The sequence below is a fragment of the Petaurus breviceps genome, unplaced genomic scaffold (assembly GCF_028583685.1).
Source record: "Petaurus breviceps papuanus isolate PSGF00001 unplaced genomic scaffold, PetGlider_PUasm1.0 90977, whole genome shotgun sequence".
NCBI lineage: Eukaryota > Metazoa > Chordata > Mammalia > Diprotodontia > Petauridae > Petaurus > Petaurus breviceps.
The window spans coordinates 18,439,628-18,466,888 of record NW_027187391.1 but is presented as its reverse complement, the minus strand read 5'-3'; the positions used below and the strand labels follow the sequence as shown (position 1 = coordinate 18,466,888).

Sequence of the window (27,261 nt, the reverse complement as noted above, 5' to 3'; positions counted from 1 at the left end):
CCTTTTACTTTCTCTTTGGTGTTTATGGGTTGAGACATCTGGAAACTGACATACCTGTTGTTGATTCACTCTCCTGAAGTCTTCTCTGGCTGGTCTGTGCTGCTGGTTGGGGCCACCCTGGGTCTTAGGCTGTCCTGAGTCTTGGCCCATGCCACTCATGTGGGACTGCTCAGCCCCCAGCCCAGTGTGATAGACACTTCAGGTTGGTCTGCCAGGCTGCCTTCAGTGGGAGATTTGGTTCTCTCTGTCGCTTTGTGGGTTCTGTAGCTCTAAAATTTGTTTAGAGTCATATTTTACAGGTATTAGAGGTGGTTGGTGTGGGAGCTCATGCAAGTTCTTGCTTTTATTCCGCCATCTTGGCTTTTAGAGGAGGATTTTCTTAAATGAACAATGCAAAGAAATAGAAGAAAACAACAGAAAAGGAAAGACAAGATATTTCTTCAAGAAATCTGGAGATATCAAGGGAACATTTCATGCAAGAATGAGTGTGATAAAAGACAAAAATGATAGGAACTTAATAGAAGTAGAAAAAGTGGCAAGAATATACAGAAGAACTATACAAGAAAGATCTTAACATCGCCAATAACTGCAATCAATGGTGGTTACCGATCCAGATCCAGACATCCTGGAGAATGAAGTTGCTAACAATAAGGCTAGTGGACATGACAGAATCCAAGATAATCCATTTAAAACTCTAAAAGATACCGATGCTATAGTAAATATGGAAAACTCAAACGTACCACTGGGTTGGAAAAGATCAGTTGATATCCCATTCCTAAGGAAGAGCAATACCAAAGAATGTTCACATTATCAAACAATTGCACTCATTTTACACATCGGCAAGGTTATGCTTTAGATTCTATAAACTGGGCTTCAGCCATGTGTGCACTGAGAATTACCAGACATGCAGGCTGATTTTTGAGGAGGCAGAGGAACTAGAGACTAAACTGCCAACATTCTCTGGTTTATAGAGAAAGTAAGGGAGTTCTAGAAAAAATACAAACATCTGCTTCTGCTTCATTGACTATACTAAAGCCTTTGATTGCAGTCACTAGCCACAACACAATGTGGCATGTTCTCAAATTGATAGGAGTATCAGATCATCTTACTTGCCTTCTGATGAACCAGTATATACCTCAAGAAGCAACAGTTAAAATCAAACATAGAACAATTATTATTATTATTATTTTTGCCTTTTGGAGGGCAATTGTGGTTAAGTAACTTGCCCAATGTTACACAGCTAGTTTTGTGTGTGTGTGTGTGTGTGTGTGTGTGTGTGTGTGTGTGTGTGCATGTGTGGGTGTTAAGTGTCTGAGGCCAGAACCAAACTTGGGTCCTCCTGACTCTGGGGCCAGCGCTTTACTCACTGCACCACCTAGCTGCCCCTATAGAACAATTATTTGGTTTAAGATTGGGGAAGTAGAATGACAAGGGTGTTTATTGTCACATTGTTTATTTAACTTATATGCAGAATACATCATGCAAAATGCCAGACTGGATGAATCAAAAGCCAAAAGGATGGTTACCAGGAGAAATATCAACAATCTCAGATATGCAAGTGATACCACTATTATTGTAGGAAGTGAAGACAAATTAAGAAGCCTCTTGATGAAGGTGAAAGAGAAGAGTATAAAAACAGGCTTGAAGCTTAACATTAAAAAAAAAAAAACCAAGATCATGACAACTAGTCTTATCACTTCCTGGTCTATAAGGGGAGAAGAGATGGTAGCAGTATCAGTTTTTATATTTGGGGACACAGATTACTGCAGAGGGTGGCTGTAGCCATCAAATTAAGACTGTTGCTCCTTGTGAGAAAAGCTATGGCAAATCTGGAGAGCATGCTAAAAAGCAGTGGTATCACCTTGCTGACAAAGGTCCATTTAGTCAAAACTATTATTTTTTTAGTAGTAATATATGGCTGTGAAATTTGGATTATAAGGACAGCTGAGTGTAGGAAAAGTGACACTTGTAAATTGTGGACCTGGAAAAAACTTTTGAGAGTCCTTTGGACAGCAAAGAGATCAAATAAGTCAATACTTAAAGAAATTAATTCAGACTGTTCATTGGAAGGATAAATACTGAAACTGAAGCTTAAATACTTTGGCAACATAATGATAAGAGAGAACTCATTGGAAAAAAAATTGATGTTGGAAAAGATTGAAGGAAAAGGGAGAAGGGGATGGTAGAGGATGAGAAGGATAGATAGTGTCATAGAAGCAACAAACATGAGCCTAGGCAGACTTGGGAGATAGTAGAGGATAGAAGGGCCTAGTGGGCTATGGTGTATGGGGTCACGAAGAGTCAGGCATGACTGAACAACTGAATAATGATAAACTGTAAATGGATATTGATATCAGGGAAAACACATTGTAATGGGTGCTTGAGAAAACAAACAGCATTAGAGAAAGACATCCCAGCCCCTGATCAGTATTCCTTAGAACCTCAAGGGTTCTTAATAAGGCCAACCATGAGTCCTCTGGGAACCAAACTCCTCAGTTCTAGTGGGAATTGGGATAAGGATCTCCAGAGCTTGTGAAAGGCTACAGGTTACTTACATAATTCTTTATATAATGATATACAATTATATAATTTTACAGATATAAACAGTTTATATAATAAGTTATACATTTTTTACAATGCTTCATAATGTAGCAGAAAACAGGTTTGAAGGAAATATTTTGAGAAAACATCGTTTCTTATCATTCTGTTCCTTTATTTCTCCTTATTTTTCTTCTTACTAGACTTGTGGTTTGATCAGTACAGGGAACTCTATAGACATTTCTTCTACCAATGTAGAATATCATATTATCTGTAATTTAGTCTTAGAGCCTTTTATGGGGCACTAGGATATTAAGTGTCTTGCTCAGGGTCATATAGCCAGTTCATATCTGAGGTTCTGGTCCTCATGAGTCCTAGAACTCATGGACCTTATTGCAATCCAGGTCCTCATGAGTCCTAGGCCACCTAATTATCTAGCTCATACTCACACAGATGAGTTTGGTTCCCAGGAGCCTCGTGGTTAGATTTATATCTTCCTTGGGGATCTAGGGGTATCCCCTGAAGTTTTAGGGGTCTTATTTCCTAATGCTTATACTTATTTATCTGTTTGGTCTATCCAGTTAAATAGATTTTTTATCATTCTTTCCCATTTCTGAGCTTTCAGTTTTGATACATTTTACACAATAAAAATGGAAATGAAATTCACTTCATATCCAGGTAGGATATTGATTGTATATCCTAAGGGTAGTGCCCCACACAGCTCATTTGTACCTCTCTAAAAGGTTTGCTTTGTACCTGGAAACATTTTATTCGGCTTGCATATGTAATTTATTACTTGGCCACAAGGGTGCACTAATATGTCCTCATAAACATAAGATTCAAATTCTTAATTTGCTATAGCTCATTTGTCCAGGGCAGTAAGGGATTTCTGTTGGATTCACTTGGGAGTGCTCATACATACAGAACTTCCCCTACCTTATTAAAAATGTTGTGAATAAAGGTGGAGAGTACTCTCCTTTCTAATCAAAGATGCAAAATGGGCTTCCTCTTAAAAAAGATATTTTATTATGATTTTTAAAAATCCAAAGCTTGGGTCATGCATGAAATGCATTTAGTCAAGGATTTTGTACTTTATCAATTCTGTTTAAAAAATAATTTTCCTCTTCAAGAGAGAGCTTTAATTACATTAGTGCAATAGACTTGGATTTATTCTAATTATGAACTAGTAAAACTGAAATACACTTTGTTAAAACCAGAGAGAGAGAAATCGGACACATGCCAATTCCTCATTACTAGGGTGTTGAAGAAGATTGGTCATTGGGATATTAAAAGTCTTACATAAATAGAAGGGTACTCCAATTACTGCATGCATCAGTGGAGGCTTTTCAAAGTGAGTCGACTAATTAGTTTTGTTGGTTTTAAAAATTCAGACAGGGTGACCACAACCTTAGTAAATTATGTCAGTATAATGAGTACAGCATCTTAATTCCATACCATCTCTCTTACCCATCTAACAAACTAGTAATTTTTTGTTGATATGTAGATCACACTTACCTTTATTACCTTGGGCAATTAACTTAACCCCTTTGGGTCTTAGTTTCCTTAACTTTGAAGCTAGGAGGTTGATTTCCTGACCTCAAAGGTTCTGTTCCTGACTGACCCTACCAAGCTATGTGTCCTTGGAGAAATCATTTAATTTAGCTTGGTTCCAATTTTCTCTTTTTAGAATGAGGAAATTGGATTAGAAACTCAAAGATCCCTTCTAGATCTAACAAGAAAATATTTTAACAATATTTTGCATCTAAATAATGTTTTAGGGTTTGAAAAATGCTCAGAGGGATAGAGTTGTATTTATTTATTTTGATGATTTTATAAGCATAAGAAGCTTCCAAAGAGGAGTTTTCTCTTTCTGTTCCATTTTGTGCCTTCCCTACAATTAGGAAGTTGAAGGCATGCACTGAGAGTTAAAGTGATTGGTTTGAGGTCATACAGGTAGTATGTATCAGAGAAAGGAAGTTAACCCAAGTCTTCGTGGTTTGAAGATGGTAGGTAGCATAGAGGGTAGAGTGCAGAGGGTCAAGTTAGGATGATCTGAGTTTGAATTCAGACACTTAACCTCTGTCAGCCTCAGTTTCCTCAACTATAAAATGAGGATAATAATAATATCTACTGTACAGAGTTATTGTGAGGATCAAATGTTTAAAAAAAGAGCTCAGCATAGTTCCTGGCATATCATAGGTGCTTAATAAATGCTTGTTACCTTTTTTCCTCTAATGTATCACTTTCTTATATTGTTAGAAATGTTGTGGATTAGAGCAGAGAATAAGTCACAAAATGGGATTTATTTTATTTTAAAAATTATTTTTCCTAATTAATTACACATAAAAACAATTTAAAAATGCATATTTCAAGAGTTTGGGTTCCAAATTTTTTCTTGCCCTTTATGCACCCTCCCCCCTCTTTGAAAAGGCAAGCAATTTGTTATAGGTTGTATATTAGCAGTCATGCAAAACATATCTCTACATTAGTTATATTGTAAAAGAAAACATAGACCAAAAAAAAAGAAGAAAAACAAAGAAAGTTAAAAAAATTGTGCTTCAATATGCATTCAGACTTCTCCACTTCTTTCTCTGGAGAGAAGACTTATATCATAAATCCTTTGTAATTGGCTTAGTTCATTTCTGAGAACATCTAAGTCCTTCACAAGTGATCATATTAAAATATTGTTGTTATTGTGTACAATGTTCCTTGGTTCTCTTTATTTAATTTTGCATCAGTTCACATAAGTGCAGGTTTTTCTAAAAACATTTTGCTTATCATTTCTTATAGTACAATAATATTCCATCACAATCATATACCATCACTTGTTCAGCCATTCTACAACTGATGGGCAGTACTTTGATTTCCAATTCTTTGCCATCACAAAAAGAGATGCTCTAAATATTTTTATACATGTAGGTCCTTTTCCTTTTTTTTTTTTTTTTTTTTTTTAGTTCTTCAGGATAAAGAACTAGTAGTAGCATTGTTAGGACAAAGAATATGCATGATTTTATAGCCCTTTGGACATAGTTAATGAGCTTTAAATTTTTTATTGTATTTACATATTTTAAATTTACAAATAAATGTGCAAAATTTACATATTTAAGAATTACATTTATAATTAATAACATTTTAAAAGATGGGTTCATGTGAGAAAATGTATTTGGAAAAGAATTTTTCAATCAACAAGAATTATATAAGCACCTCTTTAGTGTGTTCCAGGCACTGCGCATTACAAGTAAAGAGTAAGAAATCATTCCTATTTGCATTGAGCTGACATTCTGAAGGGGGAGCCAAGTATGTATTAAAGTATATACAGCATAAATATAAAATGAAGATAAAAAAATTTAACTATGAAGTGGTTAAATACAAGGTAGTTTGTGAGAGAGGGCACTAGCAGTTGGTGTGATGAAGGCTTCACTAAGAAGGTGGTGCCAGAGTAGAGCAGCTAGGTGGAACAATAAATAAAGTACAGGGCCTGGAGTCGAGAAGACTCAACTTCTTGAGTTCAAATCTGATCTTAGACACTTTCTAGCTAAGTGACCCTTGACAAGTCACTTAGCCCTGTTTGCCTTAGTTTCCTTATCTGTAAAATGATCTGAAGGAGGAAATGGCAAACCACACCAGTATCTTTTCCAAGAAGACCCCAAATGAGATCATGAAGAGGTGGATATAACTGAAAAATAACAACAACAACAAAAAGTGGCAGAGTAGAAATGATTCTGGTTTTGTAGGTCAGGCAGCATAGAAGAAAAGGAGCAAAAGGCGATGTCATCTTGGAGTTTCATTTTTATTCCTCTAGTTGGTCCGAATCCCATTTTGAAGCAGTGTAAATCAGAAACTTGCTGATTCTAGGGATTTATAGACTAATAACTGAAACCTGAAATATTACAAAGATGCTCTCCCTGGAAGTTGGAGAAAGTAGCAGATAGCTATTTATGAAGAATGTCAGAGGAATAGTCCTCATGAGGCGAGAGAATAAATTGCATAATTAGAACCAAGTCCCTTCCAGTCCTGTGATCTGGGTTTAAATAAAAGTGATTCAGCAGCAAGGTACAGTAGAACACTGGCACTCTAGTCAAAGGACCCACATTAGAATCTTACTTGTGAGGATTATTACTTGTGTAACCTAGGGAAAGTCACAACCTCCTTAGGCCTTACTTTCTCGTCTAGTGACGAGGCCTAGAATGTCTCTGAAGCCCCCTTTCAGTTCTAGATCGAAGATTCTAAATGCTTCTAATGACTAATGCATGAGTATAGGAACCAAGGACATTGGGAACCATTTCCCAGAACCACCATTATGTCAAATGTTGCAGGTTATTCTTTATGTCCCACTTTGTCCTGTTTAGGAACTAGAAACATAGCTGCTTACCATGTACCAGAATAACTGGGTTGCTGATGTAATTGTAATGTTGGTGACACTTAAAATAAAAACAAAGCAAAAAAATCTGTGAGGCTTCTTTGAATGGACCTTGAGATTCTACAGAGATTGAAGAATGGGCATAGGTATACATTGCTGATAATGAAGGAAGTTGAAAACAGTTTGGCCAAAATGTGAGGAGATCAGATATTAAGAATTTTTCATATGAAGAGATATTTTATTGATGGCAAGGAAAGAATATAAGCAGAAAATCTACAGATTATTAACAAAGCCAAAGTAAAAACAATGTGGGATAGATGCAATTATGAAATACTTAGAAGTAAGAGGGTTTTGTCAAAGGAATTACTAGAGTTAAACATGAGACATAGGTGTCCATCACAATGTAACATAAAAATCCTTGGGTTTAGAGTTGGAAGACCTTGGCAAATCACTTAACCACACTGGGCTTCAGTTTCCTTGTCTGTAAAATGAGGAGTGTGTTGGATAAGATAGAGAGAGTATTTTTTAAATTCCTACGTGCCAAGCTCTGGGCTAAGTAGTAGAGATACAAATAACAAACAAGTCAGTTCCTGTCCTCAAGAAGTTTTCATTTTATTGGGGGAAGATAATCTGTAGATGGTTGCTGGAAAAGGCAATGTGGCATTTAGGGTTTGGTAAACAGATGGTAGGAACTTTTAAAGTTGACCTGAACCCTGAAATGGTAAAGAAAATGTCACCAATTAGAGGAACCCAGGTAGAGAAATATTTATTAGGCTCTCTTGCCATGTTGGCTAGGCTAATTTTTCTCCCCCTTAAAAAGTGTGGAAACCATCAAGATTTAATTGGTTCAGGGGACTAAAGACTCAGTTTCATGGTTGCCTAAGAGCAATAACTCAGGTCCTGATATGCTTCATCTTTTTTCTCATGCTTGCCTTGGAAGACCACCATGGACAATACAGAGATGGAGAAGGAACACTGAACTGAATCAAATCTATATCCTGACCTGAAATAATTTCTCTCCTTTGTATAGCTTTTTCCTGCTATGGCTAAGTAAATTTCCTTTTGCCAGAAGTTCTATGAGTGCTATAAGAACAGCCTGGGTCAAGCTTGTTCTAATACAAAGGTATTAAATTACTTGATTTCTAAGGTCCATTCCAACTTTTTCCTTCAGTTTTAATAAAGAAAAGCCATTTACTTACTAATTGAAACTGGAATGGAAAACAGGTGCCTTATGATTATGCAAAATTACTAGTCACACAAATAATATAATTTGGTCTTTTAAAATAGCATTTTATTTTTTGCCAATTGAAAAATCAAGACAATTTTTAGCATTCATTTTTACAAGATTTTGAGTTCCAAGTTTTTCTCCTCTTCCCTCTCCTCTTCCAAAAATGGTAGGCAAATTGATATAGTTTGTACATGTCCTATCATGTAAAGCATATTTCCATATTAGAGTTGTGAAAGAAGAAACAGATTAAAAGGGGGAAAATGCAAAAAAGGATTAAGTGGAAAAATATGCTTTGATCAGTACTCAGAGTCCATCAGCTCTATATCTGGATGTGGATATCATTTTTGTTTATGAGTTATTTGTACTTGTCTTGGATCATTGTGTTGCAAAGAAGAATTGTATCATCAAACAATGTTGTTGATACTGTTTGCAATATTTTCCTGGCTATGCTTATTTCACTTTGCATCAGTTCATATAAGTCTTTCCAGGTTTTTCTGAAATCTGCCTGCTCATCATTTCTTCTTGCATGTGCCACAGCTTTTTCAGTCATTCCCCAACTGATAGGTATCCCCTCAATTTCTAATATTTTACCACCACATAAAGGACTGCTATAAATTTTTCTTAGCAATGTAAGTCATTTTCCTTTTTTATGATCTCTTTGGGATACAGACCTAGTAGTGGTATTGCTGGATCAAAGGGTATGCACAGTTTAATTGTACTCTGGACATAGTTCCAAATTGCTCTCCAGAATGTTTGGATCAGTTCATAAATCTACCAACAATGCATTAGTGTTACATTTTTTCAAACATCTTCCCCTAACATTTATAATTTTCTGGTTTTTTTTTTTATCATAAGCCAATCTGACAGGTATGAGGTGGTACCTCAGATTTGTTTAAATTTGCATTTCTCCAGTCAAAAGTGATTTAGAGCACATTTTCATATGCCCATAGATAGCTTTGATTTCTTCATCCAAAAACTGCCTGTTCATACCATTTGACCATCTATCAATTGGGGAATGGCTTGTCCACTTTCAAATTTGACTCAGTTTTCTATATATTTGAGAAATGAGGCCTTGATCATAGACACTTGCTATAAAGATTATTTACCAGCCTTCTGCTTTTCTTCTAATATTGGTTGCATTGGTTTTGTTTGTACAAAAGCTTCTTATTTTAATATAATCAAAATTAACTATTTTACATTTTGTATTGTTCTCTATCCTTTGTTTGGTCATGAATTCTTCCCTTCCCCATAGATCTGACAGACTATTCCTTGCTCTTGTGATTTGCTTATGGTGTCACCCTTTATGTCTGTCATGCACCCATTTTGACCTTATATTGGTATATGGTGTGAGATGTTGATCTATACCTATATTATGTCCTACTGTTTTCTAGTTTTTCCAACAGTTTTTGTCAAATAGTGAGTTCTTATCCCAAAGGCTGGGGTCTTTGGGTTTATCAAATACTAGGTTACCATGGTCATTGATTACTGTGTCTTCAATCTCTAATCTATTCCACTGATCCACCACTCTATTTCTTAGCCAGTACTAGATAGTTTTGATGATTACTGCTCTATAATATAGTTTGAGATCTGGTATTGCTAGGCCACCTTTCTTGTATTTTTTTCATTAATTCCCTTGATATTCTTGACCTTTTGTTTTTCCAGATGAATTTTGTTGTTATTTGTTTCTAGTTCTGGCAAGTAATTTTTGGTAGTTTGATTGGTATAGCACTGAATAAGTAAATCAGTTTAGACAGTTGTCATTTTTATTATATCGACCCAGACTACCTACAAGCAATTGATATTTTTCCAATTGTTTAGATATGACATTATTTACATAACAATTATTTTGTATTTGTGGTCCTATAGTTCCTGGGTTTGTTTTGGTAGGTAGATTCCCAAGTATTTTTATATTGTTTACAGTTATTTTAAGTAGAATTTCCCTAACTCTTGGTGCTGGGATTTGACATATAAAGAAATGCTGATGATTTATGTGGGTTTGTCTTATATCCTGCAACTTTGCTAAAGTTGTTAATTATTTCAAGTGTTTTTGTAGTTGATTCTCTAGAGTTCTCTAAGTAAATCATGATATCATTTGCAGAGCGATAGTTTTGCTTCCTCATTGCCTATCCTAATTTCTTTCATCTCCTTTACTTCTCTTATTGTCACAGCTAACATTTCTAGTACTATATTGAATAAAGTGGTGATAATGGACATCCTTACTTCACCTCCGATCTTATTGGGAAGACTTTTACTTTTTATTCCCATTATAGATAATGCTTGGTGATGGTTTTAGACGTGTAGTGCTTTTTAAGTATTTACATTTTCATTTGCATTTTAAGTACAGCTCCCTTTATTCCTATGCTCTCTATTGTTTTTGATAGGAATTGGTGCTGTATTTTGTCAAAAGCTTTTTATTCTTCTATGATTTCTGTTGTTTTTTTTTGTTCATATGGTCAGTTATATTGATAGTTTTCCTAATGTTGAAGAACCCATCACTCCTGGTGTGAATCCTGAATCCTGCCTGGTCATAGTATACAATCCTTGGGATATATTGCAGTAATCTCCTTGCTAGTACTTTGTTCAACAATTTTGCATTATTTACTTAGGGGAATTGTTCTATAATTTTCTTTCTATGTTTTAGCTCTTCCTGGTTTAGGTATCAGCACCATTTTTGTGTCATAAAAGGAATTTGGTAGTATTCCTTCTTTAGCTATTTTCCCAAAGAGTTTATATAGTATTGGAATTGATTGTTCTTTAACTATTTGACAGAATTCACTTGTAAACCCATCTAGCCCAGTGGATTTTTTCCCTAGGGAGTTCATTAATGGCTGATTTAATATCTTTTTTTTTCTAAAATAGGGTTATTTAGGCTTCTATTTCCTGCTCTGTTAATCTGGTTAATTTATGTTTTCCTAAGTATTCATCGATTTCACTCAGATTTTGTCAAATTTTTTGGCATATGATTGGACAGAATATTTCCTAACGATTGCTTTAATTTCTTCTTCATTGGTGGTGATTTCATGTTTTTCATTTTTTATACTGGATATTTGGTTCTCTTTTTAAAAATCAAATTAGCCAGTGGTCTATCTATCTTATTTCTTGTATTTTTTTTCATAAATCCAGCTCCTAGATTTATTAGCGCAATAGTTTTTTGGTTTTTTTTTTTAATTTTCAATTTTATTAATCTTATCTTTGCTTTTTCAGCATTTCCAACTTGGTGCTCAATTGCAGATTTTTAATTTATTCTTTTTCTATTCTTTTAGTTGTATGCCCAGTTAATTGATCTATTCTTTTCCCATTTTGTTGATATAAGAATTAAGAGAAATAAAATTTCCCACAAGTACTCTTTTGACTGCATCCCATAAATTTTGGTATGTTGCCTCATTGTTAATTACTGGTTGTTTCTATTATTTGTTCTTTGACCCACTTATTCTTTAGGATTAGATTTAGCTTCCAACTAATTTTCAATCTACATTTCTACTGTTCATCATTGAATGTAATTTTTATTAAATTATTACCTTAGAAGGATACATTTAATATTGCTGCCTTTCTCCATTTTATTTGGAGGGTTTTATGACCTGTTATTTGGTCAACTTTTGTATATGTGCCATGAGAAAAGGATATTCCTTTCTATTTCTATTCAATTTTCCCCAAGGTCTATCAAATTTAACTTTTCTAATACTCTATTTACCTCATTTTTTTTTCTTGATTATATTTTGTTTGGATTTATTGAGTTTTGAGAGGAGACAGAGGTCCTCCACTAGTATTGTTTTGCTGTCTATTCCTTCCTGTTACTTAACGTCTCCTTTACGAATCTGGATGCTATACCACTTGATGCATTTATGTTTAGTATTAATATTGCTTCATTGTCTATGGTACTGTAACAAAAATGCAATATTCACAACACCTACGGTGGTTATGAATATTCTGGTATAGTTGTGAATCAGAAAATGTAGCAAACTCTCCACATAGAGGGCAGAACCAAAGTCTTTATTCAAATACCAAAGAACTGAGTCCCAGAGCCAGAAAGCCAAAGTCATTACAGTTGCCACAAAGTTGATACACATGGTTAATGCAGTGAACACCCACGATCCCCAGCCTTCAAAACAGAACAGACTCCCTCAAGCAGGGATCCTCCTCTCTCAGTAGCTCCTCAGCCTGGTTATTGGAAGTTCTTAGCAGAAATTCCCAAAGGAAAGGCCTCAACAGAAGTTCCCAGAAGAAAGGTCTCAACAAAGGTTTCCAGAAGAAAGGTCTCAGTAGAAGTTGCTGCCTCCAGATGCTCACTGAGAGAAAATTCTGACTGTCCTGCTTGTGTTCTTCCTTACATATGTATCAGCTACTCCCTGTTCTGCCCCTTCCTGTTACAGTGAGCAATTTCCTCCCCAGGTGTTAACTGCTTCTGTGTTAATTAAATAGCTTAAACAAGGTGTTAACTTGAAACAAGGTGCTAAGTAACCTGCTTACTTGCCAAAACAAAGGGGCGTGGCAGATCTTCAGATTCCATTAACATTACAGGTACCTTTTGGCAAGATGTAGTTTCCTTCCTTATAAATAAGCCTATTTTTGCTTTTATTTTATCTGAGATCAGGCTTGCAACCCCTACTTTTTTTTTTTTTTACTTCATCTGAAGTATAATAGAATCTGCTTCAGCCCCTTGCATTTACTCTGTGTGTCTCTGCTTCAGGTGTGTATCTTGGAAACAACATATTGTAGGATTCTGGTTTTTGATCCACTTTGCTATACACTTCTGTTTTATGGGAGAGTTCATCCCATTCACAGTTATGATTACTATGAGCCCAAGAAACTTGGAAGATCAGAAGGAAAGGTCTGTCTCACTGGGGTAAAAGAGGAAGACAGTCCAGGAAAGGAAGTGTCCCAGTAAGCCATCAGTAAGCCCTTTACTATGATTACCTTCATCCTTTTTTTCCTCCTGTTTGTCCTCTCTCCTTTCACCCTTTCCCTTCTCACCAGTGTTTTGTTTCTGTCTATTTCCTCTCCTGATATGTCCTCCCTTCTGTCAATACCCTCCCTTTTTTACTCAATCTCCTCTCTTCCTATTTCCCTATTGGGTAAGATAGAATTCTATATTTATCTGATTGTGTGTATGATTCCCTCTTTGAGCCAAAACTGATGAGAGTAAGTTTCAAGGTATGCCCATTACCCATTCTTACACCTTCCCCTCCGGTATCTTTCAAGCCTCTTCATGTGAAATAATTTACCCCCTTCTACCTCTCCCTTCCTTCTGTATCCACTGCACTCCTTTTTCTCATCCCTTAATTATTTTTATGTCATTACCTCAAATTCATGTTATACCTATACCCTCTGCATGAACACACACACACACACATTCCCCCTAGCTGTATTATTAGTGGTACGATTTTTACAATTTTAAAGAATTACAAGTATCATCTTCCCATGTAGGGAATAAAGGATGTAAACAACAGTTCAGCTTCATTGATTCCTTTAAGTTTTCTTTTCCCTTTTGATCTTTTTGGCTTCCCTTGGGTATTGATATTAGAGGTCAATTTTTTGGTTCAGTTTTGGTCTTCTTTTTATGAAAGCTTGAAATCCTTTTATTTCATTGAATGACCATTTTTTACCCCTGAAGTATTATGCTTAATTCCTTGGGTAGGTGATTCTTGCTTGTAGTTATAGCTCCTTTGCCTTCCGGAGTATGATATTCCATGACCTCTGATTCTTTAATGTTGCACCTGCTCGGTCCTGTATAATCCTTGATTCCCGGATATTTAAATTGTTTCTTTATAGCTACTTGCAGCATTTTTTTTCCTTGACCTGATAGTTCCATAATTATTTTTGGAGTTCTTTGGAGTTTTTATTTTGGGATCTCCTTCCTGATAGCTTTCCTTGATAACTTCTTGAAAGATGATATGGCTTTCAGGTAGTCCAATGATTCTCACATTGCCTCTCCTGTATCTATTTTCTAGTTCTGTTGTTTTTCCAATGAGGTATTTTACATTTTCTTCTATTTTTTCATTCTTTTTAATTTGATTGACTGATTTTTGATGTTTCATAGAGTCATTAGCTTTCACTTGCCCTATTCTAACTTTTAATGAGATTTTTTCCATTTGATCAAAATTGGCATTTTTAAGGAGTTGTTTTCTTCAGTGGATTTTTGTATTTCCTTTTCCATTTGGCCAATTCTACGTTTTAAACAGTTTTCTTTTTTTGAAGTTGTTGACTCTTTTTTCATCATTCTCTTGCAGAACTCTCATTTCTTTCTCCAATTTTTTCTTGTATCCCTCTCATGATTTTTAAGCTCATTTTCTAAATTCTTCCATGTGTTCTTTCTGGGCTTGAGACCACTTTGGGGTTTTGTCCATGGCTATTTTGACACTGTTGTCCTCTTCTGAGTTTATGTCTTGATCTTCCCTGTAACCATAATAACTTTCTATGGTCAAATTCTATGTTTGTTGTTTTTGCTTTTTTTTTTGCCTTTTAAAATTTCTTTTAAATTTGAGCCCTGCTCCTAGGGTGGAAGGAGCACTGTCTCAGGATTTTTCTTTTTTTTTTTTTTAGTGTTTCAATAATGTTTACTAACATTGATACATCATTTATCATAAACACTATTTGATCAACAATCCATACAAACCTGGAGTCAGTTTTCAACTAAATTTCCAATTAGGAATATTTTCAAATTAAAAAAAAATTTTTTATGGAATTAAAATTTTATTTCTTGCATTGGATTTTTAGTTAACAAAAGAATCTTTTTAATGTCTAGAAGCGATTATCCTTTCTTTTAAGTGATAGATCACTGTCCACTACTCAAGTCTTCTTTTTTTAATATTATTTTTTATTAATTTATTTGTTTCCTTTTAGTTTACAAGATTCAATTCCACAATTCCTTGAGTTTCAAATTCTGTCTCCCTTCCCCTTCCCCCCTCTGCTATGCTGGCATACAATCAGGTATAGGATCTTCAAATACTTTCACATTAGACATTATTCGGATTATAAAGAAGTATTGTATCAGATGGAATGAAAAATGGTAAAGAGGAAACAAAACCAAACAAGAAAAAGAAAAAGATCAGGTAGTTTGCTTCAATCTGGATTCAAACTCAGTACTTACTAGTTTTTTCCCTGGATGTAGACATCTCTTTCCATCATGAGTCTTTTGGGATTGACTTATATCACTGCATTGTTGAGAAGAGTCCAGTCTATCAAAGGTGGTCATCACACATATGTTGTGTCTGTAATTGTGTACAAATTTCTCCTGGTTCTACTCTTCTCACTCAGCATCAGTTTATATAAGCCTCTCCAGGTAAATATGAAGTCCATCTGCTCCTCATTTCTTATAGCACAATAGTATTACATTACATGCATATGCCACAACTTGTTCAGCCATTCCCCAATTGATGGGCACCCCCTTAGTTTCCAATTCTTTGCCACCACAAAAGAGCTGCTACAAATATTTTTGTACATATGGGTCTTCCTCCCACTTCTATGATCTCTTTGGGATATAACCCTAGAGGTGGTATTGCTGGGTTCAAAGGGTATGAAGTTATTTATAGTCCTTTGGACATAATTCTATATTGCTCCCCAGAAAGGTTGGATCAGTTCACAACTTCACCAGCAATGCATTAGTGTTCCAATTTGCCCACATCCTCTCCAGCATTTGTCATTTTCCTGTTTTGTCATCTTAGCCAATCTGACTGGTGAGTTGTAGTACCTCAGAGTTGTTCTGATTTGCATTTCTCTAATCAGTAGTGATTTGGAACATTTCTTCATGTGCTTATAGATATCTTTAATTTCTTTTTCTGTAAACTGCCTGTTCATATCCTTTGACCATTTATCAATTGGGGAATTACTTGTATTCTTATAGATTTGACTCAATTTTCCGTATATTTGAAATGAGTCCTTTATCAGAGACATAGATTGTAAAAATTCTTTCCCAATTTCCCACCTCCCTCTTAATCTTGGTTACATTGGCTTTGTTTGTATAGAAGCTTTTCAATTTAATATAATCAAAATTATCCATTTTGTATTTTATAATGCTCTCTAATTCTTGTTTGGTCATAAAGTCTTTCCCTCTCCACAAATATGACAGGTAAACTATTCCTTGCTTTCCCAGATTGTTTCAGGCTTCTTGTGCCAGGGGCAGTAGGCCCTGGCTGTTTATTTGGTGCTGCACTGATGTTGCTATGAGGCTCATGGGAGATCCTTGGGCCTGGTACTGTGCTGAGGCACTCTGGTGAGGGGAGGGTGACTGGCATTGCTGGAGGCCTTAGGGTTCTGGGATCTTGTTTTGAGTCAGTGTCCTATTGGTGATGTCTGGCCTGTGCTGTGGCTGGTGGGGTGTTTTGGCATTTCCCTGGAACATGCTGAAGCATGGTGAGGTTGTGCCAGTGGCAGTTACCTGTTTGCCCAAGGCTAGGCTTCAGCACATGGTGATTCTCAGAGCTGGAGGCTACCCACTCCCCTGGCTATGTGAAGGCACATAGGTCATCCTGGTGTTGGTGTTTGCCTGCTGCACTGCACTGAGGCTCAAGATCTACCACTGGTTTTCTGGAAAGGGGCTTGCGGCTGGCTTACTGTGACATTTCCTTTCCTGGACTGTCTTGCTCTTTTATCCCAGTGAGACAGACCTTTCCTTTTGATCTTCCAAGTTTCTTGGGCTCAAATATTGTCTCACTCCATCCTTTTGCTGGTTCTGCTGTTCCAGGATGTGCTTGAAGGTGCTATTTTATGACTGTTTGGAGATGAATGTGGGAGAGTTATGGTAATTTCCTCCTTTCTCTGTCATCTTGACTCCTGGAAGTCCACATGATATAATTTGAAAGATGAAGTAAAACATCCTGGCGCCCCCCTAATTAGTCTCATCTATGGAATGAAACAGAGAAAATAATTTGTAAATCCCCTTTTTGTTTGAAATCTGTGATCAAGATGTTCTGTGATATCTTCTATTTGCGCTATTATCCCAACTGAAATTCTTGCCCTTCTGATTTCTTAAGGTTAACATGGAAATGTTAGATGGGAATGATAATGGTTTAAGCCATTATCACTCACTGACACCTTATCTTGAATTTGTTTTCTGGGCTAACTTCTTAGCACCTGGCAAGGTGCTATGAAAACTGAGTAGAGAATGTCCAAGGTTTATAGGGTAAGAGGGGGAAGAAGCCTGGAATATAAAAGTGGCTATCATAATGAGAGTCCTGGAAAGTCTGCAAATACCATGAGGGTTGGGGGCTGACAATACAGAAAGAAATGGAATCAAAGAGTTGAAAAATTTCACCTGCTTCCCTGTTCCACCTAGAGGCATCCCTGGAGTGTAGCAAGGTAATTAATAATGACGGATAAGTTAAGGAGACTTTTATTTCTAGTTATTTATTATGTTGCAAATCAGAAGTGGCTATATAACAAAATGGAACACCAAAAACTGTTTAAAATGGTTTGAAAAGTTGAGCAAAAAGATCTTCAAGTAAAACCAGACAGGCAGTCCTGGTGGGGGGCAAAGAATCAATAAGAACAATCAAGAAAAAGAACTTAAGGACTTCTTGTGTAGTTCTGTTGGCTCCCTCCAGGGAAGGAGGAAGGGTGTTTAGCTACTATAGCTAAAATACTCTGTTGGGTTAGCTGCTGAGAGGAGGTATTATTAGGCAAAGAAAGGTGGTGAAGATAGAACTGGATAAATAAAAGGAAAAATCTCTATTTGAAAGAACGGGAGAGGATATAACAAGAAATAGGAGTAAGGAGTTTGTACAGTTTAAGGCTTCCCACCTTGAAGTCAAGGTAAGCAGAAAGTGTTGACTGGGTCAAAACTAAACAAGAAAAAAAAAGGATGAATAGAGAATCATAAAATCTCTTTGTTGGAAAAGACCTCAAAGGTTGCCTGTTCCTCCCAAGTATTCTTGACTCTAAATTCAGTGCTGTATTAACCAGGATTTGATGTCTAATGTTATGGTTGGCTTAAAGGGTTTGGTTTGTAATCATTCTGAATCTAGGATTAATACATGTGTTGGTTTGATGATGAGTTACAAGTGGGGGAAAAATAGTTGTTGGAAGACTTTATATGTATATATAATATATTTATGTGTATTTCTAAGTTCACCATAAGGGAGATACCTTGGCATAGTGCACTGAGTGCTAGAGTTGGAGTCAGAAGAACTGCATTCAAATCTTGCCTCAGACACCCACTTGCTATTTGACACTGGGCAAGTCACTTAGCCTCTCTGAGTCTTGGCTTTTCCATCTGTGGGGATGATACCACCTACCTCACATATAAGGTTATGTGGATTAAATGAGATAACAAATGTAAAGTACTTTGTTAACTTTAAAGTATAATGTAAATATTAGTTATTTTATTCCTAAATAGGTGATAATGATAACTGACAGAGACCTTTGAAGGTCACAAAGCACTCTCTATAATTAACTTGTTTGAGCATCATAACTACCCTGTCAGGTAATATAGTACATTTTAACATTCCTCTTTTACAAAAGAGAAAATGGAGGCTCAGAGAGGTTTATATGACTCATTCATGATAGCCCACCTAACAATAATCTGAAGAAGGATTTGAATCCAATCTTTCTGGCTTCAAGTCTTGCACTCTATTTCATACACCTCACCATAATTTCTATAGTTGTTTTAGAGTATTCTAATCACTTTGCTTACCTGCTTCCATTTGCTTGCTCATAACACTTTGAAGGAGACACTACATGACTTTAACATCACACACATACACACACACACACAAACATGGTGGCAAAAAAAGTCCTTGTAGGTATCAGGCATTGGAACTAGGAATGTTGAATCAGATTAATAATTTTTGGATAAATTTGAAGTTTGAACTGCAGCAAAAAGAAACTGTAATAAAGCATGGGCTTGCAACTTTCTGCCTAAAGAAAATGCAGAAAATATACCTCTATGAATGTGGCTCTCCTGAATAATTAAATATGGATGGAGAAATGTTATATACATAGAAAGTTAGAATTCCCCCACCCCATTGCTGTTTCCATGATAACTCTCCCCCCATTAAAGTCTATCAAGGAGACTTTATTATCTAAGATAATTAGGCTATATTTGAAAACTCCAATAAATGATCCCTTCAGACTTATCTAATCAAAGTCATGTCTAAGTATAACACACCATGGCCCCACTGCTCCCCCCCCCACAAAGTTATTTTTTTAATCTTCTATATGTATCTTATACATCATTTCTTCAATATTTCTTTAAATTTACTTTCTCAAAAATTATTTTTTAATTCTTCTTACCATTCCATGTCAACCATTCTTTCAGTGAAGTTGGGGGTTATATTCTTCAAGAGAAGACTTCCCAAACTAACACCAGTCCAGCGACCATTGCTTTAGTAGTTTCCTATGTCTGAAAAATTCCTTTCTTTTTATATATTTGTAAGGAGCTTAGCATCATGTCTGGCATAGAGTAGGAATTTCATAAATGCTTGTTTCATTGTTTTCCTTCCTTCTATTTGTTTTCCCTTCCAAATCCTGTGCAAACTTTTAAGGTCTCCCTATTCCAAGAAAGCTTCTCCAATTATGCTAGCCCAGACTGATTTCTCCCTTTTCAGAGTCATTTTCAGATGACAAATACCATGTAGTCTATGAGGATGTTTACACCAAGCATGTGAAGACTTTCTCTGGTAGAATGCGAATTTGAAAACATTTTTTTTTTCCCAGTAGCCATAAGGCAGTTGAAGCAGCTTGGTCAGACAATGAAGATGCCAAGGTCATCTGCTTCATCCTGGGTTTTCATCCTGACTTTTGTCTTGACACTGGACTTTTATGATTCTAGAAAAGAGAATTAGACTGATGACTTTGTGTAATTCTGCTTCACTTAAATCCAATTCATGTATGAGTCAAGACATCACCCCACGATGTCATTTGTCCTCTTTGAAAAGGAAGGACAAACAACTACCACCACGATCACCACAACCATAGAGTCTAGTTAAGTGTATTGATTTTGACTTCCCAACCAGTGAGTTCCTCTGTGTAGTTTCTATGTCTTATATTTGTTTATAATTACCACAGCATTAAAAAGTGCTTAACAGGGACGGCTAGGTGGCGCAGTGAGTAAGAGTGCCGGCCCTGGAGTCGGGAGGACCCAGGATTGGTTCCGGCCTCAGATACTTAATAACCACACAAAAAACTGGCCATATAACCTTGGGCAACTTACTTAACCCCAATTGCTTAAAAAAAAAGAAATAAAAAGTGCTGAGCATTAAATTAGATATTCAACTAAGATTTGCCTTATATCACCGTTTCCTACCTTTTTTGAGCATGAACACCCTTTTAGTATCCAACGATTTTAATTTCAAACATTACTTTCTTGTCATCATATGTATCCTAAATGAATCCTAAAAGTCCAACTACTCTCAAGTGTGTGTGTGGGGAGGGGGCGGGGGGGAGACATGGAATATAGTACTAGTATTATAGGATCACAGATTTAGTGTTGGAAGTCATTTTAGAGTTAAGTGCCTTTGACCCCCTCACATAGGAAACTGAGGCTTCAAGAGGTTATCTGACTTGCCCAAAATTTTACAATAAATATCAGAGGCAGGATTTGAAGCCAGGTTTTCTTGCCTCCAAATGCAGTACCATTTCTGCTAAACCATGCGGCTGCAACCATTGAGAACACATACAATGATGAAAAGCAACTATGCATTCAGCAAAGCTTTTCAGCAAATTTGTATTTTATTAATCACAACAGTAGAAGAAAAGGTCATATTTCATTTTGAAAGGCCAGAAAAATTTCTTTTCCTATTAGACACAAATAGAGCATCAGTGCTATAAAACCATCAATGCAAAATCCATTATTCACACTGAGTAGTTTCTCGGAGTTAAATAAAGATTAAAATGATGGTGCTTGGTGCCCACATGGATTCTAAGGTCTAGATCTTATGATTGGAAAAGAGACCAGGGATAATTGGAAGGCATGAGTGATCAGGAAATCTTTGAGCCAGTTTGGCAACACATGTAAAATGACCTAGCCATTCAATAAACATTTATTAAATGCTATATGTGTTAACCCTTAAGAGGATTAACAGTTAGCCTGTCAATGATTCCCCTTCTCTCTTTTCTTTCTTTCTATATTTGTTCAGTACTATTTGTCAGTCCCCTCCCTCCTTCCTTTTAAAAAGAAAATCCCCTGGATCAAATTCCATCTGAAATGTTGCCCTTAGTTCTGGGTCTCTAGTGAGCATGGAGGTTGGAGTTGGTAGGGCACTTTTGCTCCAGAACTGGTATAAAGGATGGGCATGGAATGAACTTGCCAACTACCTGCTAAATATATGAAGTTACTTATCATAATGTGATAGTATCTGTCAATACCTTCCTCAATGGGACATTCTGGGTGTTTCAATGTTTACACAAATGGAACAGTTGTGTCCTGTACATAGGACAGTAAGAAACTTAACTGCAGCACCAGTGAAGTCATAATCATAAATAGCTTTTTATTTGCCTCGTGATATATAAATGTACTGACTAAGTATAGACATGTCTCCACTGTCTGGGTTGGGCAGTCACATTGGTTATCAGATAACTAAGTGTTTCTGGTGATAGGGACTATATAAATACATACTACATCAGCACTATGATGAATGTCTTTTAGCTTCGTGCTGTATGAGGGAGGGAAGGAATAACTTAGTAACAATAATAATAGCCAACATAAATGCCTCATGGGGATAAGCCTTCTTAAATTTAGGATTGGGCAAAGGTGACTTTGCAGCTCTGCTGACATAATCTCCTACACTTGCTTCAGAAGCCACATTCTTTCTTGGTTATTTATGCCAGAAAAGCAGATGTACTGACCAAATTAAGTCAGTTCAAGTCAACAAATATTGATAAAGCACTTAACATGTGCTGGACGCTAGAGGAAAAAAAATCCTGTATTCAAGGAGTTTACATTTACTCTAGGAGGTAAAGGAGTAAGAGTGTTATAATCTGTACAAATTTAACACCTATAATATGCAAGGAACTGTGTTAACCATTCAAGGAGTTATCAGTTAACCCTGGAATGGTGTCTCTCCTTGACTTTTCTGTGTATGTTCAGTCCCATTGTCTACCATACATTTTTTTTTCTCCCTAAACTTTGGGAGCATCTATTGCTGATTTTTTCACCCTCAATACAGTGAATTACCTTGAACATTAGATATACCTTGCTCTATCCAATCCAATATTATTTCTCTGTCTGTGTATTTACTGTATTTTGTTCTGACAGAAGAATTGACGATATTCTTCTAGTGACCCAAATAAAGCTTCTGGTCCTAAACTGTGACACAGCAGGCAAGATGTTCATTTTTCTTGAAGAAAGTTTGTAGCTGTGGTTCTCAAGAGGAAATACCTGAAAGGCCCATTTTTTTCTCAGAAGATTGCTCAAAGATATAAGAAACTAACAAAAAAAAAATCCAGAGAAACTCAAGTAGGGCTGTGAGTATACAAAACCATTCCCTGCTATAGCTTTTCCAGAGCTATTTAGAGATTTATATTTTAACTATACCACCCAAAATGCATTTGATATTGTCCAAGCACTGAATCTAAATAAGACTGGACCTTATTAATATTTGCATAGAAAATATCTGGTAACACCAAGTATAATAGGTATAACAGAGCCTAGTGCACTGATAAGTAGGGAATGAAAATGATAAAGGGAGATTTGGTCCTAAGAGGAAAATATTAGAAATTGCAGAAATAGATGGGACAGGTTAAAAAGCAAAAGTGATGGTGGGCAAGAGTTATGCAGTATATTTAAAAGTAAAGACTCTATTTACTATTTTTGGAATAGATTTACTTGAATTAGTGACAGATTGCTTCTCTATTAATCAGTGATTTGTAGAATTTTGGAGCTAGGTGAACCTTAAGGATGAACCTTAGAGTTCATCTATTCCAACCCCAACCTAATTTATGAGTCCCATCTAAAATATTTTTGATAGTCACGTAACTTTCATTTGAAAACTTCTGGTGTTGAGGAAATCACTACCTTCCATGTCAACACATTCCTATTTTGAAGCTTTTGGAATTAGGAAGTCCATTTTTCTTCAGCTGTAATTTATTTGTTTCGAACTTTCCATTCATTAATCTTAGTTTTCTCTCCTGGGACCAAAAAGAACAACCTGGAATTGTTTTCCATAATTCAACCCTTTAAATTTTGGAGGACAGTATTCATTTCCTAATTCTTCTCTTCTTGAGGTTAAACAATAAACCTTATATGTATGGCATGGTTTCTAGTTCTCTCACCATTTCTGTCAGTGATGTATTGTATGAGCTGTATGAGTGACTGCTTCCCCTTTTCAATGAGGAACAGGACACAATACTTTTACAATGCTCTCACTTGGGCAGCATTCAGCAGAGCTATCAACTTTTTTTTTTCCTGGATGTTATACTTCTGCAAATGAAGAATACAATTGCCATAGTTTTTTTGTTTTGGCTGTTATAACTAAGTGCTTGGCATATTAAATTTTCTGTACCAAAATCCCTAGTTCTTTTTCATGTGATCTACTTTTTAGCCACACCTCTCCAGTCCTGTCATTATTATTTGTTTTCTTTAAATTCAGAGTTTCAACCCATCGTTTTAGTTTGTTTTAGTCTTTGGAATTCCAATTCTCTCATCCAATGTATTGAAACTCATCTTTGTGTCATTTATAAATCTCTTATTCATATATTCAATTTATTGCTAAAATATTGAACAGAAAAAATACAAGGAAAGAATTGCAGCATTCCACTAGAGATCTTGCTCTACTTTGACACTGATTCAATAATCACTATTCTGGGTCAGTCAATCACTTCCAGGTTCCCTTAACAGTATAGTTATATTCCCTCTCCTTCTCTCCTTCCCCTCCTTTCCCCTCCCCTTCCCCCTTCTCTTCCCTCCCCCTTCCTTTTCTCTTCCCTCTTCCCCTCCCCTTTCTGTGCCTCCCTGTTTCCCCATCCCATCCCCTCCTCTACATACACACACCATGCAGTGTCTATAGAGATATGTAAGATGCTTTATCAAATGTCTGTGCTAAAATTCAGTGACCTTTATAACTTTGATACTTCTATGATCTACCAAGCTGGTAACCCTATCAGAAAAAGAGCTAACTTGTCTAGTATTACTTGTTCTCCAGTAGCCCATAATCCTGTCATGCATTCTGTTTGGTGGAGCTTGAGAGCTAGACTCGAAGATTGCATGCTGTGAAAATTTAGGCTTGCCTGGCTCTTTTTATTGCTTTCATTTCCTTTTCCTTTTCTGGCACAAAAACTGTCAGTCATTTGGAACTAAAAAGAAATGAGAACTTTGTAGTTCAGTCATTTGAGTCTGACTCTTTCTGACTGAGTTTGGGGTTTTCTTGGCAAAGATACTGGAATGGTTTGCCATTTCCTTCTCCAGTTCCTTTCACAGATGAGGAAACTGAGGCAAACAGGGTTAAATGATTTGCCCTGGATAACATAGCTAGTAAGTGTCTTAGGCCACATTTGTATTCAGAAGATGAATATTTCTGACTTCATAGCCCCAAACTCTACTCACAGCTCCAGCTGGCTGCCCTGAGAATTATTGATACCTTTTTATTTTGACCCTCGTTCTCCTATTGTAAAACAAAACAAAACAAAATTGTGCATAACAACAACAACAACAACAACAAAAACAACTTGGGATATTTTGAGTGCAAGCAATAAGTAACCAATCTTTGGCATTTACAAATATTGTAAGATTTTTCTTAAGGTCAAGCATGTGTCTTATTTGACATTTGTTTCTCTAGTGCCAACCAGGCATTTAAAAATGTTGCTTGATTTGAATGGAACAAAGGTGTTGATAAGTGATTAGTCTCTCTCTCTCTCTCTCTCTCTCTCTCTCTCTCTCTCTCTCTCTCTCTCTCTCTCTCTCTCTCTCTCTCTCTCTCTCTCTCTCTCTGTCTCTCTCGCTCTCTCGCTCTCTGTCTCTCTGTCTGTCTCTCTCTCTATATAATATCTATATCTATATATTTATCTCTATATCTGTGCAACCAAAAGGACCAGCATATGATAAATTAATAATAGCTAGTACACCTTACACAAATAAGGTAGATTTGTATTAAACTATTCTGGTGAGTCTGGCTTTGTTGAAATAGACTAGGTGGTTGGCAAATTACTGCCAAAGTCTACCACCTGTTTTTGTACTCTGTGTGAGGCTTAGAATGGTCTTTACATTTCATCTAAAATGAAATGTAAGCTCAGAAACACATAAAAAAATAAGCCTGTGACCTAGGACTCCCTGAAGTAGATGATTACTAGCAATAGTAATACCTAGAATTTCTATAGCACTTTGAGGTTCACAAAGCACTTTGCATTTCATCTCATTTAATCCTCACAACAGCCCCGGGAGGTAAGTGCTATTTTTATCTCCTTACAAGTGGAGAACCTGTGACTGAGAGAAGTTAAATAAATTGTTCAGGGTCACATGGCTAGCAAGTGTCTGAGGCAAGATTTGAACTCTTCTTGATTCCAAGCCCAGCACTCTGTTCCTTGCCACCTAACTTCCTTGTTTGCCTTCTATAATCCCTTCTCCATTTGAATATGGGTAGTGTAGGAAAGCACACCAACTAATGTCCTGAATAGCACTGTTTCAGAATAATGTTTTTCATGGAGTACAACTGTAGTATCAAGGGACACCTGAGAGCTCACAGGATGGATCCCTTGGTGAATGGCTACTCCGGGTTCAAGGTACCCTCTGGGTCTGCATCTTCTAAAATTGTAAGCTTCATCAATGTGCTTAACTTTTCTAGCCAGAAAACACAATTCACTCAAAGCAAAGTCATTTTGCCAAATGACATAAGAGTAACAGCAACAAAATCTTTTATTCATAAGCATGGGGCATGTTTTCCTAGAAATACCCCAAACACTGGGAAGAGTGGTCATACATAGAGAATATGGGGGGCATGTAGGTATACACATTTGGGAATGGTTTTAGGGACAACTCCCATCTCCAAGTTTGCAGGGCTACTGATGACTTCCAGTAATGGCACCATGCTTCTTCCTCATCCTCCTTTTTCTCCTCGTCCTTCTTCTTCTACTGTTTCTCGTCCTCCTCCTGCTGCTGCTGCTTCCTTCTTGCTTCTTTCACAGTCTCTACTGGAAACTGCACAGTCAGACACATAATCTCTAATAGACACTGTTCTTTTAGTCTCTTCCAGGCAACATTCCTCCCAAGTTACTCTGATGGACACTGTTCACTGAAGGCTGCTTGGCAAGACATATAATCATCTTCAGAGTGCTGTAAGACACATAGTCTTGGGCCTTATGCTCAGCTGCAATCTTTGGCTACATTTCTGAGGGAAGAACAGGTATGGTTATTCTCTTTCGGTTTAAATTCTCCCCCGTATAAGAGTGGAAACCAGGTGGTGCAGTGGATACAGTGCTGGACTTGGAGTCAGGAAACTCATGCTTCTGAGTTAAAATCTGGCCTGAGACACTTACTAGCTATGTGACCCTATGCAAGTCACTTAACCCTATTTGCCTCACTTTCCTCATCTGTAAAATGAGCTGGAGGAGGAAATGGCAAACCACTTCAGTATCTTTGTCAAGAAAAGCCCAAATGGGATCATGAAGAGTCAGACATATTTAAAATGACTGAACAGCAAGAAAAAGAAGAGTGAGTGTGTAAAAGGCAAGTCAGAGTTTTACTTCCTTGACAGTATTTCTAGTTTTCATATGTCAACAATTCTAGCCCTAAATATTCAGAGGTCCTTAAGTATTCTTCACACAATGAAATTCACCTAATGTCTCAATGATGCTGCAGAGGCATTTGGTCAGCTACTCACTTATTTTTTTGTCCCTTTGGAATAGAATGATCATTATAGGGTAGTTTCATATAACGACAATGTCAGGAGTATGTATGTACCTGTCTTCTTCCTTTTCCTCTTCTGCTCCTGTTCCTCCTCCTGCTACTGCTTCTACTTCTGTTGCTTCTTTCTTTTACTTTTACTAATGCTGCTTCTGCTGTTGTTACTTGTGCTGCTTCTTCTTCTGCAGCTGCTCTTCTTCTTCCTCCTCCTTCTGCTACTGTTTCTCCTCATCCTCCTCCTCTTCTTCTTCCTTCTCTTCCTCCTCTTTCTGCTGCTGCCTTTGCTGCTGCTTCTGCTTTTGCTTCTGCTGCTAGTAGCTCTTCCTCCTCCTCTTTCTCCTCCTTCTCCTTCACTTTCTTCTTCTCCTC

The 27,261-nt window shown here is 36.6% G+C and overlaps 1 long non-coding RNA gene across 1 annotated transcript in view; it reads left to right on the top strand.

Moving 5' to 3' along the window:
* The window catches only part of LOC138153092 (uncharacterized), a 378,103-nt gene extending 351,724 nt beyond the window's left edge, over positions 1-26,379 (top strand). The window contains exon 3 of the long non-coding RNA XR_011166290.1: positions 26,233-26,379. This is a non-coding gene — a long non-coding RNA (uncharacterized lncRNA). The remainder of the gene's footprint in view (positions 1-26,232) is intronic.
* Positions 26,380-27,261: the final 882 nt, after the last annotated feature.